Source organism: Brienomyrus brachyistius, chromosome 9, assembly GCF_023856365.1.
Source record: "Brienomyrus brachyistius isolate T26 chromosome 9, BBRACH_0.4, whole genome shotgun sequence".
NCBI lineage: Eukaryota > Metazoa > Chordata > Actinopteri > Osteoglossiformes > Mormyridae > Brienomyrus > Brienomyrus brachyistius.
This window is the reverse complement of record NC_064541.1, coordinates 18,184,330-18,203,110: the sequence shown is the minus strand read 5'-3', so window position 1 is coordinate 18,203,110 and position 18,781 is coordinate 18,184,330. Positions and strand designations below refer to the sequence as shown.

The 18,781-nt window shown below is 39.8% G+C and overlaps 1 long non-coding RNA gene across 3 annotated transcripts; it reads left to right on the top strand.

The window, feature by feature from the left end:
• The first annotated feature begins 812 nt into the window (after positions 1-812).
• LOC125749607 (uncharacterized) lies at positions 813-18,516 on the top strand. 3 transcript variants are annotated; one of them, XR_007399960.1, is made up of 5 exons: positions 826-1,166; positions 1,285-1,436; positions 4,368-4,424; positions 14,851-17,714; positions 17,949-18,516. It is a non-coding gene; the product is annotated as an uncharacterized LOC125749607 (long non-coding RNA). The 3 variants fall into 3 exon arrangements; XR_007399959.1 differs by having other exon boundaries at positions 813-1,166; positions 14,851-18,516; XR_007399961.1 differs by having other exon boundaries at positions 814-1,166; positions 17,303-18,516.
• Positions 18,517-18,781: the final 265 nt, after the last annotated feature.

Genomic DNA, 18,781 nt, shown 5'->3' with positions numbered 1-18,781 from the left:
CATTGTTTCAGTTCAAGTTTATGAAACGGCCTTAGCTAATCCAAGGGATTACACCTAGCAGATATACAGAGGGTGTGAGAGTAACACCTCACGCCCAGGAGATACTTAATGTCATAATTTGGCTCATTTGATTTTTCAAAGCCATTTTCTCTCCCACGGCCTGCTGCATAAGACCTGGTCACCTATCGCCCTACTTGTCCCCTCATAGATATTTTGTCAGTCCGTTCTCTGCCTGATGAAGCCCTAAAAGTCAATACAATCTTTCATTTTTACAACAGAGGTCTTTTAAAGAAAACATTGTTACTTAAACCAAACATAAATAGCAGTGTGTCACTTTATAATTCCCTGAAAAGGTTTTTTGTTGTGTGAAATTTCATTTCACAACAGTTGGGCACAGTAAACATTTGTTCATCTTTAAACTAATTTTTCTCTTCAGTTCCAAGGGAAGATAACGGTGTTTACCCTCGGTTTTGACATTTTCAGCTGGAAAAAACATTTGCAACGTCTCTAAATCTTTAAGACGAAAGAGATTGTCATTTTAGAGAAATATAAATAACTGCAATGCATCATTAAGTGAACTGGGATGGATAAACTAAAACCCAATGCAAACGTTTAAAAAAAAAAAACTACTTAGAACTAGATGTACCTTGAGTTACTGTTAAATTTAAGAAAGTGACCTTATTAAAATAGCTTTTATGATATATATTTTTTAATCGCACCCAATAAAATTTACTATGTTATATGTTCATACATTAGCAAACACAGTTATTTGGCAAGCCAGTGGTTTCTAGAAAATTGCCTTATTTGGTTTTGTTCCTGTTGATAAATTTAGAAGATGTTTAACGTTTCGAACATTTAATTTGGAAAGCACAATGACGGGGATCTAAAATTGCGACGCTTCATAATTAACCCGACGTTAACTTGACGTCAGCCTGACTTGTGTGCCGATAGACGGCCTTTTCGTTCGGCCTCCGCTACATTTATTAAAGGCCTATAGACATATTGTGAGGTTTCACCACATGTATAGAGGCACCCTGAGAAAGGAAATTAAATACGTTTTGAAGGAAATTGCTTTAGCAGATACATGAGAACTGAACTTGGGCGTTATTGCTCTTCCAGTCTTCCTGCGTCCTGCACTGAGGACTCCACATCTGAAACTTGTGGGGGTAAGTCTAAAACTCCAATGTTTACCTTGCAAATTGTGGCAATTAGCAGCAATGTTGGATTATATGTTTGTTTAGCCCCTTGGTCCATATTAATACACATGTGGTTTCATTCTTTCAGCATTCTCTCTTCAGCAGTGCCCTGTGGCACGAACACCTCTGTGAATTCAGCTCTTGTGCATTCCATCGCCCTGCAACCTGGCGCCCGAATCCCCTGCTATCCCAGGTTTATCTCTGGATACTGGATGGAAGGAGAACCCAGCCTTTTTGTTGGTGAGTGTTTTCTAACTTCAATAGGCCCGACGGGTTTGAGAAGGCTTTGCATGGCGGGGGGCGCCTTGTTTTGCTTAGTTGCAGCGTGACCGCCGTCTTAAGCGGATCCAGGACATCAGACGCTTGCTAAGAACCTGCAGCTTCCCTCAAACCTGTCTCTGTCCATCAGTCTTGAGGTGGGCCGACGCTGGGATTCAGGGTGGGTCGGGAACGCCACGGGAACGCCACGGGAACAGCAGAAAGACGGGCCATGCCTGATGAGAATAGCGAGTGTTTGCTCACTGTTGTTCATAGAAAATTAATTTTGGCTCCCATCGCACAGAAGTTTTATTAATTTGGTAATCGTTACGTTTCTACATTTTTCCGAAAAATATAGAGAAAAATATTAAACATATATTTTTTTATTCTAGACTTGCCAAGCATAGTAGTTTCATATCTACTCAAACTCCAACAAAAAATGAATGTCCTGAAAAACACATTTTCATGTCGTACATGAAATCGAGCATCGAAGAGGTTCTTTGGTGGACTGTTGTTACTGAAAATCAGAAGCAGCATAGAAATTAACACACATGAAGAAAAACCTCAAGCTAAACTGAAGAACTCCAACTTGGTTATTTACTACTTGACTGACAATATGAAATTAAAGAACAAAAATAATTAAATGAAATTTATACATTTCTCATTTCGCTTTAAAAGACAAAACAATGATGCTGAAAATATTATATTTTCACTTTTACTTAAAATATACTCAATTTGGAATTCTGCAGATGTTTTTAAATGTAAAAAAGCAAATCGATTTAGTATAACATTTAGTTTCAAGTTATTTATATTTATTCTTACCTATAAACAAGGTTTATCACTGTAAACAGTGTAGTTTTACTGTAAGAACAATATATCCTCATTAAAATGTTATAAATTAAGAAAACCTCAAAGTTTATTCTAGCATGTATTGATTTATTCCTCAAAATTGGAACCATGATGTGTATTTATATTATAATGATTGACACTCAATGTGTAGGCTTGGGGGTAGTAATGTACTGCTCTTAATGAGCAGTAATCATGACTATTTGTCCGTCTGCTGTTTACACACAGGAATAGTAAATCAAAAATAGTAAATCAAGAACATTGCAACATTAAATTTAAATATTTACCCTTGAAAGAAGATATAATGCTTCTTAATTTATGTAATTTCTATAATGATCATAGCAAAGAAGTATTTGGTCGGCTGTTCCACAACTATTTCTGTTTGAAAATTATATTCTCTTTATCTTATTTGTAAAATAATTAAATGAGTGCCTGGTTGTACCTGCCTACTATTTTCATCTTGAATCCTTATTATTGTGATTCCTGTATGTTCTATTAGCTAAATCATTGCTCTGCAGATATTGGCGCCATTATCGTCGACTGTGATGAACTAAAAATAAAGGAATGGTTCCGGAAGTTAGGCAATATAAATAAAATGTTGGTTGTGACGTCCGGATCTTGACAAATTTGCTCTACTGTTTGATCTATTTGGCAGCAATGTACAAAAGATTTCTTTTAGAATTAAAGACAGTTAAGTCAAAATGCCATCACTCCTGTGAGTATTAATATTTGTTCTGGCTAATGCTGTTATTTGTGTCAATATTATTTGTCAACATATTTGTTATGTGAAAAAAGCATTAACTGTATTTAGTTTTAATCTGATCTCATAAAATTTTAAATCATTTTACTAGTGAGTTGATCTTGAGTAGCAATGCAAAAAAGATTCAATTTCTTTTAAAAAAGAAATGATTAATAGGAAAATGTGGTTAACTATCCTTGGATATTACATCTCGATCATATTATAACAATTGACAAACATATGCCAAATTCTGGTAATCACTGTAAATTTGTGTGATTAATCATTTGCTATCTGTATTACCAGACAGCACAGACAATAATAGCAATAACTGTTGATATGTAAATAAATTAACACAGTGAGATCCAGGTCAGTTATAAATTGAATTAACAGTAAATTAAAATGCATATTAATATGTTGAGGCTTCTTTCCAAAAGAATTCTGTAGGTCACAACGCTGGTTCAGAGCATCTCCGTGGGTGTCAGAGGAGAGACTGCTGATGGCCCCTTCCCCCATTACCTTTTTAAAAGAGTGTGGGGGAGATGTCAGATTTGGGATGTTGGGATCATAGGTGGGAGACGGCGGACGCTTTACTCATTTCACAAACGTGCCTTTAAGTGTCACAGTGCAAACGTCCTGCAGCAGCTGCCTGTTTGAACATTACAGCAAGACGCATATAAAAGAAAATAATCGCAAGTTTAAATCCCCTGAATTTTCCCTGGAATCTGTGTCACGTTGGTTTAGGTGGAACAAGGTCTATTCAGCATTGAGGAGACTGAAAGTTTCCCTAGAAGCTGCTCATCCACGTGATTTTTTCTGCTTTTGCACCATGTTCATCAAAGTCTAGTTTGTTTCAGAGTAAACCATATATCCAGAAAGCAAACCCTGAACAGTGTGAACAGCGCATATTATTTGTTTGATTGTTTGTTTGTTTGTTTCTGTAATGTCAGTTCAGTGTGAATTCTGCGACTGTCCCGCCCGTTCATCTTGTGATTTGACACCTCCAAAATAAGTTCCTCTGCATACTGACATGCTATTGGCCTCGCTAACCTTCAGAATAGTCTATTGTTTTAATATGACTAATAATTTACATGGGGGAAGTTCACGTGTTGTGATTTAATGACTTCCTTATCTCTCTTAAGGTTCATCCATCATGTTCTAGCTCTCAAGTATGGTTTTCCGGTTTGAGGATAAATGCTTTTGCACAGAGAAGAACATTTTACCTAAACATCAAATGCAGCCTGCTTGAATAATCTATTTAAATATATTCTTGAATTTTCTAGCTGGTATGCATGGGTCAATCCCTGATAAAACTGTTACTTGTGATACAGACATTTCCAAGTGCTGCGGCCGGCCTTGTGAGGAAGTCCTCGCGCGGATAGTAGGAGGTGAGTGTGCGCGCACTGCCCTCTGCTGTTTAATCGGCGCCCTCAGCAAGGGTATGACAATCGCTCCATCTCTTTCTGTGTAATCTTGATCCTTCACTAGAGTTCAACATCCCAGTGCTAAGTTGGCTGTTGCCTACATTGGCTACATCGCCACTCTGCGAGTATAGCATCATATGGTAAAAACACCCTAAGCAGAATAATAACAATAATGAATATTCACTTCATACTATTATATTACTAGTATTTGAAAATAATATAATGTGCTTATCCCCGCGACCCTGAAGAGAATAACTGGTTACAAGATGGATGGATAATAGGCTTATTTGACTTTCAAAATCATAGCCCTGCTGAGATAAAGTGTAACGTAAAACGTAAGACGTGAACTTATATTGTAATATGTTAATGGTCTTCATATTCTATACATAATATTAACACTTATCTGTAAAATTTTAAAAGCAAATTCTCAGGCAAGGATTACTGCTGTTTGGCATCAGTCAAAAATAACTCTGACCTAATATAACCCAATGACCTTTGCATATTTTTCAGTCACTAAGGTCATTGATTCAACTCTGGGGAGCTATTTTCCTCTTATTCTCCTCTCACGCTGGGAAGTGGAGTTCCCAAGCATTTCCCCCCCCAGCTACAGAACAATCCCATCCCCTCCCAAGCCAATACACCCCCCCCCAAAGCCGCCCCAACTGCCTGTCCAGATGACAGGCCAGTGACGCATGCCCCGGACAATGGAAGGATATCGAGACAAGCTACTGACTAAATATGAACGGCATCGAGTGTTGACAAGGGCCAATTCAGTGGGATTTTTATCGGTAAAATTGGACAGTGCACTTGAAAGACATGCATATTTATGTCTATATATAATCATTTATGTAATGCACTTTTATAGATACAATAATAACTTTTCATTAATACACAATTACATTTTGAATCTGCTGTAAAATCAATCATTGACTTATTCCGATACCCAACAACAACAACAAAAATAATAATAATAATAATAATAATAATAATAATAATAATAATAATTCCCTGATTTTACACAAACTTTCACCAAATATACAACCGATCCAACCATTAGAATTAAGGTCCCATTCAGATAAGCAGGAAAATATCTTAATTTTTAATTATGTTTGGTTGTGTGGCTGCTTTAGTATTTAGGGTTTGTGTAGCATCACCTTAATACCTTAGTTTTAATACAAAAAAAATAGGTGGTTTCCCACATGAGGGTGGAGGCCTTTTTACACCGAAGACCCAAGTGTTTCACAAATTCAAAAAATTACATACACCGCCTGTTACCCACAATCCCATTGCACGGCCTCACATCGTCTGCCTTTCAATTGACTCATTTTAGATATAATGTTAACCTATTCATTTTCTGTTCTTAAGGTTTATATTTAATATTTTTCTAATACTACATAGTCTTTAAAAATGTGCGAAGGTTTTTGTCTTAATATTGTTTTTAAATTTTGGAACACTTGAGTTTTGAAGAGTGTTAAACTAGACGCATATATTGCATGTTGACTGAAATACTGCCTGTGCATATATAAGGCATTCATGCAAATATCCAGTAATATGCAGCAATTTCATCTGATGATCCCGAAAGATTATGTTGACATTTTTTGACATTTTGTCACATACATACAGGTATGTGCAGTGAAATGCTCTTTCCACTGGATTATGCTCAAAAGGAAATATGTAATACAAGAAAAAATATATAAAAAAATAAGATAAAAATTAGCAATATAAATAATAAAAGAAATAAAACAGAACGATAAAATAAGACATTTCAGTTATTGAAATAATTATTTATTATTATTAAATTATATTAAAATGTATTTTCTGTATTTGTATAAAAAAGAGAGAGTTTATGCCAGTATGATGTAAAATGAGAGGCGTAGCATTGCGTGTTTGGGAGCCGGTGCTAAGGGCCCTCGCTTAGGCTTCTGACCACTTGAGTCGACCTGTGGTGTCACCCGGGCTGCAGGAGCGTCTCTCCCACCACAGCGGAGAGGCGAGGCCCTTGTTGGGATGAGTTTCATGTGGTATCTTCCTTAGATAAACTAATATGGCGGTGATTGAAGTTTGCATTGATACCCAGTGTATGTTCTGGGGGTAAAGAAATAATGACGATGTTGAAACCTCATCCTCATACTCATACTCATCCTCATGCTCATCCTCATACTCATACTCATACTCGTGCTCATACTCATGCTCATACTCATGCTCATACTCATCCTCATACTCATGCTCTTACTCATCCTCATGCTCATACTCATCCTCATACTCGTGCTCATACTGATGCTCATACTCATCCTCATGCTCATACTCATACTCATGCTCATCCTCATGCTCATACTCATACTCGTGCTCATACTCATGCTCATACTCATGCTCATACTCATGCTCATACTCATCCTCATGCTCATACTCATACTCATCCTCATGCTCATACTCATACTCGCTGTATGTTCTAAAGCATCTGAAGTATCAGCCAAGACTCGATTCCTTCTCTCTAAAGGTATCTTTACAGGCAGTCCCCAAGTTACAAACAAGATCTGTTACCTAAGTCTGTCTTTAAGTCGAATCTGTAGGTAAGTTTGAAAAATATATAATAATAATAATCATCATTATCATTGTTATCATCATCATACAGTAATACTGTACTGTACAGTGCTAGCTAACTGTGCAATGTTTTCATGAGCGTCACAAAGTAGTGTGTGTACTCGTTATTACAAACCACTGAATTTAACCTGAATTTTTAATATATAGGCTATATGGCAGTTCATTCGTAAGTACAAGTTGTTTGTAAATCGGTCATTCTTTACCCAGGGATTGGCTGAATTTAAACTAGTATTAAATACACATGGTGTTTAGTCAATTAAACAAATCATTGTTTTCACTGAGATAGTGCTTAAAGTTTTGACTGTTGTTTGGTTACTTTGGGCTGCACTGCTGCTCATCCACATGTGTGTGTGTGTGTGTGTGTGTGTGTGTGTGTGCGTGTGTGTGTGTATTCATGCATGTATAGCCGATGACACCGAGCAGCTCCAGTTGTGATTATTTTGGTTATTATTATATAAACATTGTGTATATTTTTTGCACTCATTTAAAATTCTTGTTTGAACCGCAGCAGTTTTAGAAGAATTACATGTTGCTGACTGCACTAATGTGTAGAACACAGTCTCAGAGATGGAGTTGGAGTTAATTTACTTTAAAAGGGAAATTTCAGAACTACTAAATCCAAATAATCAGGGTGGGGGGGCTTGAGGGAGTCTGGGGTTTGCCTGGACTCACTGAGATCCAGAGGAGGAGGCTTGGAAACGAAGGACGGTGTCGGTGCCAGGATCCTCCTAAATCCCAGGAGCTTCATTAAGGAAGGAGGGAGGGAGGAGGAACTTCCTGCCTGGGCCACCATCTGCATGGCCTGGTGGAAACAGCAAGAGCGAGGACCCGGCACCGCCGGCGCGTCGCAGAACCGCTCGGAGGGATCGTCTGGGGCCGGGGGTGTGGGGAGTGCGGGGGGTACGGGGGGGGCACCGAACCCGGGGTGGGGGGGCGTGGAATGCATGAAAAATTGGTTGCAAGGGGAGGAAGCGGGAAGGTGAGAGATATAGAGATACAGAGAGCTTGTGAGAGACAAAAACGTCCTGAAGTGTCATGGTAACTAAGAACATATTAATGACACAACAGAAACAATAGGCATGTCGTCAGACGGGTGAGGGAGCTCAGCTGCCTCGCTCAGGAAGCTCAGTGTGGACGGCAACCAAGTAACGGTCCTCAGTTAAGAGCGTTCTGCTCAGAAGAGTCCTTGTCCAGTCGTGTAAGCTGACAGAAACAGCTGAATTCCCATCCCATCCTACTTGTTTTACACACAGACCTCAATTTTACCGGCGCATATAATCATGCTTCCAAGTAACCGACAGACCTGACCATTATTACGCACGGTACCAAGAACACGTTTTGCGAAACGTCTAAAATCTTCTTATTTTACGGCTATGTCAAACATATCTTTGACAAACTGCCGAGCAAACATGACTGTTTTCCGTGATTAAAAAACCCGCTCATATATCATTCTGCATATGAGCGCTCACTCGGATAAACTTCTCGTGCTTTGTTTGCTGGTTTCTCCATCAGCTGAGTGAGCAGTTTTTATAGCTGCCGTGCTAACAAACGAACGATGTTTACATTGTGTGTCTCGCGTCCATCGCTCTGAAACGATGTCAGTCATGCCAAAGTTTCTTGCTTTCAGTCCCACAGTACTGCGGCGATAATGAACGATGTTGACAACATGATTTGCTACTTTGGTTATACCTGCGAATTCCAACCATTACAAAGTGCCCACTATATAAATACCATAAGATTTTATTTTTTGATTTCAGATATTTATTGTCTTTTGTTTAAAATACACCGAAGGCAAACTTTAAACAGTAAACTGCAATAGATCCCAAAAAAATAAATTTATTTCAACACTGACAGCAGGGTTCGGAAGTATTTGGTGTTTATATGAACCATACATCTGGAGGGAATTCTGAATATATTTCATGATTGGGCAAGCATTTGTTCCTGAAATGTATTACAATATGTTCAACATGACTAACCCTAGAAACGATAACTGCCTGGATTACTGCAGGCCTCGCGAAAGCGGAGATTTAAGAAGTTAATTCTGGGAGGGGTGGCAGCTATTTTATATATACAAAACGGAAATTCACAAATATTTAGCCATCCACATCACTCATTTCAATCATTTTCAGACAAATTTGGGAGCCTTGTTGTTTTGTAATCAAGACACTATTTCCTGTGTGCCTTGAAAAATAAACCTTATCGGCGGATGGAGTGAAAACACAAAGTACGGTCCCACGAGCCAACGCCATACTTGTGGTGTACGGTGTAAATAATGTTGTTGTACAGAGTGGTGATCAAACAGTGAAGAAAGCCTCATTTTCTCTGTAAATGGGCTGTATCAAACACCCATGCCATGTTTACCTTAAGTTAGATTAACCTTTTATAGGGAGTGATTACTTTTAAATGTCCTCGCACAAAAAAGCACATTTGAACCACAATACTGATCATTTTAGGTCAAACCTGTGACACGTTACAGGTCAGCGCCACTAAAAATCAGAATTAATCAGCCTTATCAGAATCACTAAATGAGCTCGTAAGTAAATAGGCAATAAATCTATTTCAGGTCAGTCCATGTTCGATAAAAAGAAAACCTTTTAGCCCCTTTGTGGAAGCTAACTCTCCATATTAAAATTTAAAAAAAAATAAATATGTCATTTTGTAGGGAATTTTTAAGTGATTTCAACATTTTAACTAGACAAATTTGGTAAAAAAAAAAAAAAGCAAAACATATGAAACGTCTTTCATTTACTTCGTTGTTTCGCCAAAATCTGTATTATCTCCATTATTTGTTTTCTTTTTACAAAAACATTCAGCATCGATCGCTGCACCATTTTCACTTCACGCTATGAACTGTGGCCTCAGTCGTCGTCAGATTAGAACGTAATTATTTTTTTTTTTTTTGCGAAGATTGAATATCGATGCTGACAACAGTGAAACGGGCCCAACTTTCTTCTTCGTAGTTCTGAATGGGCACAAACAGAGTGTGTAAAGTGAATTTGACTGCGCATAAGTGTGACTGCGTGTGAGATGGGGGACTCACGCCGAGTCCTGGCATTAGAAGGGTACGGCACGGGCCAGACACTGCACACATTCTCCCGGGAGCGGCGGTGGGAGCATATTGATGAATTGCAGTAGGTGGTTGCCATGCCAGTCTTGGCCAGTGGCTTTTCTGAGATGCGACCATGCAGCCGGTCCGCTGTGCCACATCCTGCTGACTCTGGATTTCCCTACAATGTGAGACGACGTCGGTGCCAAGTCTGTGTGGCTCTGATACTGCCGGGACAATGATGGTGTGGAGACAAGAAAATATGTCATTCTGCTTAAAAAAAAATAATAATAAAATAAATCACTCCGGATGATTTTTTTATTGCAAGCCAGAAATCCCGTCTGTACTTAGAGCTAACTTTTGACAAACCTACCACCTCATTAGACAACATAAACTCCATGGAAGCCAATAAGAACAGGCCGAAAATTCATAAGCTGAGATCAGACTTTTTATGAACATCTGCAGCGTTTAAAAATACCAAAACGCAAGCATATAGAAGAATATGTATCCTATTTCATTGGCTGTGGTGTATAGCCGCACGGCGTGCTGTTCACCATTCATTAGACATGTTGTGTGCTTCCAATCACTTGACTTCATGTGTGATCGTGTTGCCGTGATCACCGTTCTGAAGCATTCAATTTAATTAGGAAACACAAATGAGTTACTTCTGAATTATGCTTGACCAGCTGATATACTGCGAAACGTGTGATTCATCTTGTTGTTTCGAGTCAAAAAGACGTCAGATGTTTCCATTTATTTATTTCATTATTATACAAGCCAAAGAAATCCCAGGATTATTTTATTATGCATTCTGACATTTTATTAAAGACACGGCGTGCATTTTCGCTGTCAATTTCAAATGCTGATTTAATGATGGAAAAATGAATAGGAATTTCCAAGTCAAGCCAATACACCCTGCTTCACCCTTAAGAACAGATTTTTGCCAAGTTAACTCAGTATGTATCAGCGTTGCAGATTTAAATTTCAGAACAAAGGAAACATGTACAGCTGGCATGATGTCCAAGGTGGTCCTATGCATTGTGCCCTGTGCTGCCTGGGATAAGCTCTAGCCCTCACCCAAAATATTGTATGGAGATGGATGGATGGATGGATGGATGGATGGATGGATCCATCAAAACTTATTCACAACACTGTTCCACTTTAAAGGTGAACAGCATCAGAAAACCTTAAAAGTACTTTAACAAAAATTAATTTACATGACTGCATTAAAAATATTCAGTGTTAGGTCACATAACGGAGCAAATTTTACACATACGTTCTAAAGCCTTATTTCTGCTACACTTGGCAGACACTGAGGAGTAAATGTAGGATTGGAGAAGGAGCACGTTTCCACCCATTCCGCGCATAACAGTGTGCTTCTCTCCTCGAGCTGCTGGTTTATTTCTGGGCCTACGGCAGGGGATAAATCACGGCCGGATTCTCCCTCTCCCGCGTCTGCCGGCCATTCTGCTGTCAGGGTTCTGGATGCGGCATTGGAATCGTCGGGAAGAGTCCTGCTTTCCCTCCTCCGGAAGAATAACGCACTGAGACATTACCACATCGTATTTTGCGGTGCCGAGTTCGGGGGAGTGGTCCTGTGCTGTCCAGATTTTCAGTCACCAAGCCGCCATCTCTCCCCCCCCCATCTATAATTAGATTTTTCTTCGTCCAAGTCTGCTTCGGCTGCCTTCTGGCGCACCTACCTTCACAGCACTGTAATATTGGTCCTTATAGCAGGAAATGACATAGGCTTTGGTTAGACGGTATTTTGTTACACCCAAGAGTCTGCTGACAAAATCATTTATGTAATGTAGACTTCAATATAGTAGACCCAGTATTTATGGCCATTCGAAAAGTGCTCACATGACCAAAATTGCGTGGGTTGTGGTGAAGGAGGCATCTAAGCCACAGCTGATAGACCCATCACCTCAGAGGTCACCTCCAAAATAGCCAATTAGAAGCTAAGCACTACAGAAGATCAATGAACATTACCCTGCGAGTGGAGAGTGCTGGATTCAGGTTGACTCTAACCAAACTCCTTGCGGACTTATGGACTGGCTCCATAGGCTACTCTGCCAGAAATAATTGGCCGCATGCACCCATAGTGCCGGTGAGATGCACACAGTTATGGAGGCTGGATTCTTCTTGCATGCCCAGTGAGCCCCACCCCCCTAATGATTTGCTGCCATTAAACTTACCGCACCGTTGGACGGTAAACCTCCGCACGTGGTCGGGTAACCTGCAGAGGGCTGGCTCCTCCAAAGAGCAGAGTGTCTGATGCACGCGACATCCTGCCCACCTGATCGGCCCAAGCGCGCCCCATACGGGTCCGACCGCTAAAGCACTGACGGATGTCTGCTTCGCAGATCACACGTTGCCTGGGGATTCTGTTGACAACTTCCTCATTTTGCTCCAGAACTCCACATGGGAGACGACAACAAGGACGCCTGGCAGCGCGCGAGTTCCACAGGGAGCCCCCCCCCCCCCCCCCCCCCGTTTTATTTTGTGAATGGTCCGCCGTGTTTTAGTGAAGCGAGGCTACAAGAGAGAAACGTGAGTGCTCAAGTGAAAAGCTTAATCTGGGCTTTTGTTCCTATCAAGTACTAAAATGTATGAGGACGTCATATCTTCCTATTGACCTTTATCTTCCAGGGGCTTTTCATAAATTCTTCATCAGGAATGTACACAAGAAAGCATGTTTGGGTAACAATCCCTACTCCAAGGTTACAGTTCCTATAACAAAGTGGCAGCATGCAAATCTGTAATCGAATAGCTCCATTACGTTGGCTCTCGGCACGGCTCCCTCACGCATATTCTGCGCGATATCCAAGGCAACGGCAAAGAAAATGCACATTTTTTTTTCAATACACGCGGAAACTGCATCAGCTGCAGCTAGACGAAGGAAAATGTTAGCCGGCTAGAAAGAGGAATTCGGTATTTGGAGGAGTTATTAAAGCGTTCAATCAACCGAGTAATATATCTATTCATCCATTTTTCTTTGTTTTGTTTTTGTATGAGCGATGGAGCAAATGAGAGAATTTTACCATGTGAAAAGGTCGCAGTTTTTTTTACAAGCAGCCAGTTCCTCTAGCAGCTGTTAATATACCAAATAATAAACAAAAACCTAAAAATACATTAAATGATTCAATTATCTGGAGCTGTACCTGCTGGTGTCTGCCAGTTGTACTCCAGCTCTAAGTAAATGTACGGTACCTTTTAGTCTAATTTAAGCTACAGAAATGAGGAAACATCCCTAAGGTGCAAACGACGTTAATGTTCCATTAGTGATACAAAAATGTTCCCCAAAGTCCATTTCTTTATCTTAAAATATACTTCTACCCTTGAGGGTACAGCCCCAGTGAGAGTGTAGGTTGTGTAAAAAATAAGTTTTATAAAGGGAGTGTGGACATTTCTCGTGGCTGAACTTAACAAGCAACAGGATTTCATATTGTTATTAGTAGTTTAGTGCGTAGCCTGTCGTCAACAGAATAGCTATAAAAATAGTTTGTTCCGATATTAGGTAGATTGCAGGTAAGTTCATATACTGCATCACTGATTGCAAGTGTACTTTATGCACTCTGAGATTCACTCTGGTTTCTACAGTCCAAAGACATGCAGTTAGGTAAATGACTCATAGCATGTAACTGTGCTTGTGTGTCCTATGTGCAGGATGTAACCTGCCATATGCCCTAAGCTTCTATTACAAGACGCATGGAAAAGTGATCACATGACCAAACACTAATGGAGGATCACTTAATTGCATGGAAATTCAGTCTCGTGCAGCCTTATGTTTACTGTAACGGTATTAACAGTAAAGAATTGAATTCTGCAAAGAAAAACAGGAAGCAGGATAATTCCATAATTACATAATATTTATCTATAAACTCCCTCCGAGTTTGAATATTCTGTATAGCACAAATACTGAGAAAATTTCTTTTTAGGAAAGAAAAAAAAATGTTAAAACTGAAGCAATATGGATGGTGTCACTTAAAAATGGACGACTTTTTCCATTGCAGTGCTTTTGTGTCTGGTGAGAGTTCCCATGCATTTGTACAGACAGAGGAACAAATTAATGTCAGACCCTTGGTTGGATATTGGCTTTCTCTTTGGTGTTGGAATTTCAAATCTCAGTCGCACTTTCCAGAAAAATACGCACAAAAAGCATACAGTCACTCTCACACGCACACACACACACACACACACACACACACACCAGCATTGCATGTAACACAAGCAAAAACACTGAGGGATGGCATTCATACAGAGGAAGCTGAAAATCTGTGCAATCCACAGTCATAAATCATTGTCACTGCCAAGGCCAGAGCATTTTTCATGCTGAAGTGAAAATCCGATTCTCATAGAGTAACTCACAGCTCCCTGGCCAATTACAGACTCTGCTACATTAATTTATTCACTCTTGTTGCTACAAGAACTTAATGCAGCCACAGCGTTGCCTCTATCGCTCGGCTTTTTGAGAATCAGAAATGCTAAGCATCTTTTGTAGCATACCGATATTTTCTATGAAAAACATGTTGTTTACTAATGGCAATGATTGATTCTCTGTCAATAAAAAAAACATCTAAGATGCCAGATAATCTTTAAAAAGGGGTGTTTGTAACCCCATAAATATGACAGTAGGCTTGGAGATAGGTCTCTGGATTTTGTCCAAAATCAACATTGGCCTCAGCAAGCCCCATAGCAGGTTGTTTAACCATGTAAACTGTGTTGGCTTACTCTCAACAGTGCCTGAGAGCAAAATAAAATGATAGCTGTGAAGGAACACAAATCAAAGGATCTACACCCGGGGCCATTTCTAGATTTCTTTATCCAACTGATACAAGGAACACTCTAACAGCAGAAGGTGCCGGAACCCCAGGCAGGACGTCTCAGCCGTCAAAGCCAGCTAAGTCATCGCTTTGTGAAGGACAGACCCAACATGATAAGTGGAACCGCAAATGTAGACCTCAGAAGCAAATTGTATAACATTTTATGTAAAATGTTCTAGGAGGACATACATTCTTTTTAGAGAAAAGCATTTCCTAGAGTTCCATGTATTGGTACAATCCTTTCAACTCTAGTTTTCAAGGATCTCCAAACGTGGCTAAAAAAGACTATAATGACGCAAAGGAACTGTTGCATAGAACATAATTACAGCTAATTGCTGAAGATAATTGGACCCCCTAGCCCAAAACGAGACCCACTCTGGGACCTTGGCATGGCGCAGTCATTGTTTCCTGAGCTCCGGGAGAGGGGCCTTGGCACAGTGAGGGTGTTAGTTTGGCACTCGACAGGCTCACAGCACCATGAGCGACGTGTGAAGGTTGTGGTATCTGTCATGGCAGGCGCTACCCTTCTCGTCCCCCCCCCCCATCACGCAGCGGGGAGGCTGTCAGGCCAGATTCCCCGCTGATTTGCTAAAGTGGAAAAAAAAAACAGTGACTACTTCTTGAAGGAAATATGGAAGGGATTATCTTGACATACAATACAGTACAAATCACGCCGAGCAGAGGAAAGAGAGAGAAAGGAGCTGGAGACAAAGAGGACTGGAATGGGTGGGAATGATGGCAGAAGTATTAAGGTCTATGGAAAGAACCATCTGAAAGCATTGGGGATGTGTGGTTCAGGTTCATCAGTAAATGCCTGCTGTAGTTCCTTTGGTTCTTTGGGGTCCATCTGTTACATTTCTAACGAGGCCTTCTTACATTTTGATTTGTTCTTGGTTATTTTGCGATAGGTCTCCTGCTGATCTAAACCACCACATCCTATCCATTTTCTAGACAAAGCACCAGTTAAACACCTAGACTTGTTTTGGAGAATTCTGGACAGGACTGCACTCCAGCCTTCACTGTGCTTATGCCAAAGATCAGGTCAACCAAGAGAATTTCCCTTAAAAAGCTCCTCAGTGCCACAATGACCACATTCATCCAGAGGATCCCTAGTGTGGGATGCACAGTGATTATATGCAGCGATTATTTGCAGTGATTATACGCAGTGATTATTTGCGGTGATTATAGGCAGTGATTATTTGCAGTGATTATCGCCTTTTCTGGCATTTTGTAGATGGACCCCAGAGCAGCGCACTCTGCATGCTTCCCAGGTCATTCCCTCAGTTCTGAATCTTCAGCAGTCAGCCGTGTCACTGTTACTGCAAAGAATAGATGCTACTTAAATTTCTATTAACTGTCCTTCCAATGCAGATCAAATTTCCAGCATGTCTATTTCAGCTTCCTTTGCACCTATTCACACCGACTGGGGGCTCTACAGCATGTTTGTTTACTCATAAATGTGTTGGCCGGTAGTGGAGGATCACATGACAAGAAAGATTTTACAGTGAGTGTATGAGTAGGACGTGTTGCGATGCAGGTGCTGGACCAAATTACGAAACAGGAATTGGAAAAAATAACCAGATGGCCACAGCTGTGTGAAAATTTATGATATTGAAAATGCAAAATATGAGACGATATTTCAACACATTTTATACTGAATAGGAGTTCTGCCGCTTATGTGTGTGTTCTCACTTTAGAAGCATAAAACAGATTTATATGCATTGTTTCCACAAATCGGAAAAACTGAAAAGAACAGAAAACCTTAAAAAAAATCAAATATATAAAAATACCTGCATTAGTCTACATTTGCAATATGAAATTCATTGAATCGTTGTCATTCTACGTAACAAAAATATCAACACATTTGATTTATGTATAAGGGCTAATAAGGCTCTGAATATGTTTCTATCTATATACTGTACAGGGCTTAGACAACATATAACAGAAATCGCACATGAAAAAGCACTTTAAGCTAAATGGAATGTGGCCACAAAGGTGAGTCATATTATGATGGACGCAAATAAGCGGTATTTCTCAGTTATAAAACAATCCTCACAATCAGGGCTTTGATGTTTTCAAAGTAATATAACAACTAATAAAAGTACCAGATAGTTGTTGCTCAAATCGCCAGTGCATTAGTCACACAAACTGAAAAACAATCTAACGCGCGGAAGGGAAAAAAGGATGGCAACATACGGCAAACCCAAACAACTGCACCGGCAAAGTGCAGCAATCATCTCGCCAACAGGATAGTTGCTAACAGCCACAAAGCGACGGTCTCAAACAAGACCACAGAACTGAAGTACTTCTGTGACCTAGTCATAACATTTTGTGAGTCATATTATATTCCGTTTTCTACATCCTTACAGGTTTACATTTCAAGAAAGTCAAGAGCCACCGTATCTTCTGGCATGAGCAGCAATCTCACGAGAGCCATTAGGTCAAATGATTTCCTCGCATGGTTATATAACAGACAAAGAATACGAGGCCATTTTTCAGTACTAGGTGCACGCTATCATGCATACATCGATCACTTTTGATGTTCCTATATTCCATGATGATAATGTGCCTAACAAACACTGCTTAATAAATGTAGGAGTTGTTTCCTGAAGACCAGGATGAAGTGGAATGCCTTCAGTGGCCTCCACAATCACAGGATCTAAACATCATTGGACCTTACGGCTAATTCTACAGTGCAGAAGTGAACCTCAAAGCATTCCGAGAAGGACTGACGCTGTCGTCAAAGCAAGAGGTGGCCCTACTTAATGTGGATATTGTTAGGTGTGTCTGTTATTTTGTCCTTCTACTGTATGTTTCTGTATGTTTTCTGGGAAGCATAATATCTACATGTATGGTTGTTGCAAGTTTAGCAAACACAGAGAGTAACCCTTTTTTATAAAATGTTTTATTATATTCTTTTCTTATATTATATTCTGTGATGTGTTACAGTCAGAAATGGTTTGTGACAAATACATTGCTTGTTGTCTTACGTTGTTTTTTTTTGTCTTCTTGTAGAGCTAGTCAGAGTAATACTTGTGGTCTTTGTGTGTATAAACCGAGTCTGAAACCATGGTGTTGTGGCCTCAACAATGAAAGATCCTGTTTACATGTGTTGCGAGTGGCTCTGATTGACGCTATAATTGCAGCCAGCGCATCATGGATGGTCCCACAAGGAAGCGCAATCAGGGTCAGGCACGAACTCTTCGTTACCCATGGAATACCATCCTCGCCACATTAGAGAAAGATCCCCAGTCCTCTCTAGCAAGCTCCCTCTGAGGGAAACGGCAACACAAAGACACATGTTCGGCAAACCACAGTGGAGAAATCTCTAAATTTGTGTTGCATCATGCTATTACATTATTTTCACCACAACCCTGCACAAGATAAGTGGTTATGGAAGATGGATGGATTGTTTTATTACATCATGACTATTTTGTATTATGTGTGGTGCATTTGCATGCATAAATCTATCCAGGGTAGATGGTATATGCAGATGTTTTAGAAAATTACAATAGCATTCCTTTGTTTTAAAACATCTATCAATAAACATGAATTTATAATACATTTCACATGAAACATGAAACCGTGGCAAAGCTTTTTAAGGCATTAGTTTGTTTTTCATATGTACTCCGCTTCAGCTGCACTGAATTACATTTCCACTATGCATTTTAAATATGCAAACAGCCATCTAACATATAAATCCATAGATTCATCCATTATCCATGAGCACGTTTTTATTGGTTAACCAGTTTGGCTTGCTTGATCTTTACTCAACAACACTAGGTGGCAGTATAACAGCCAACACTGTGTTCTAGATGCAAAACATTCCATATCATCACAAATGATGC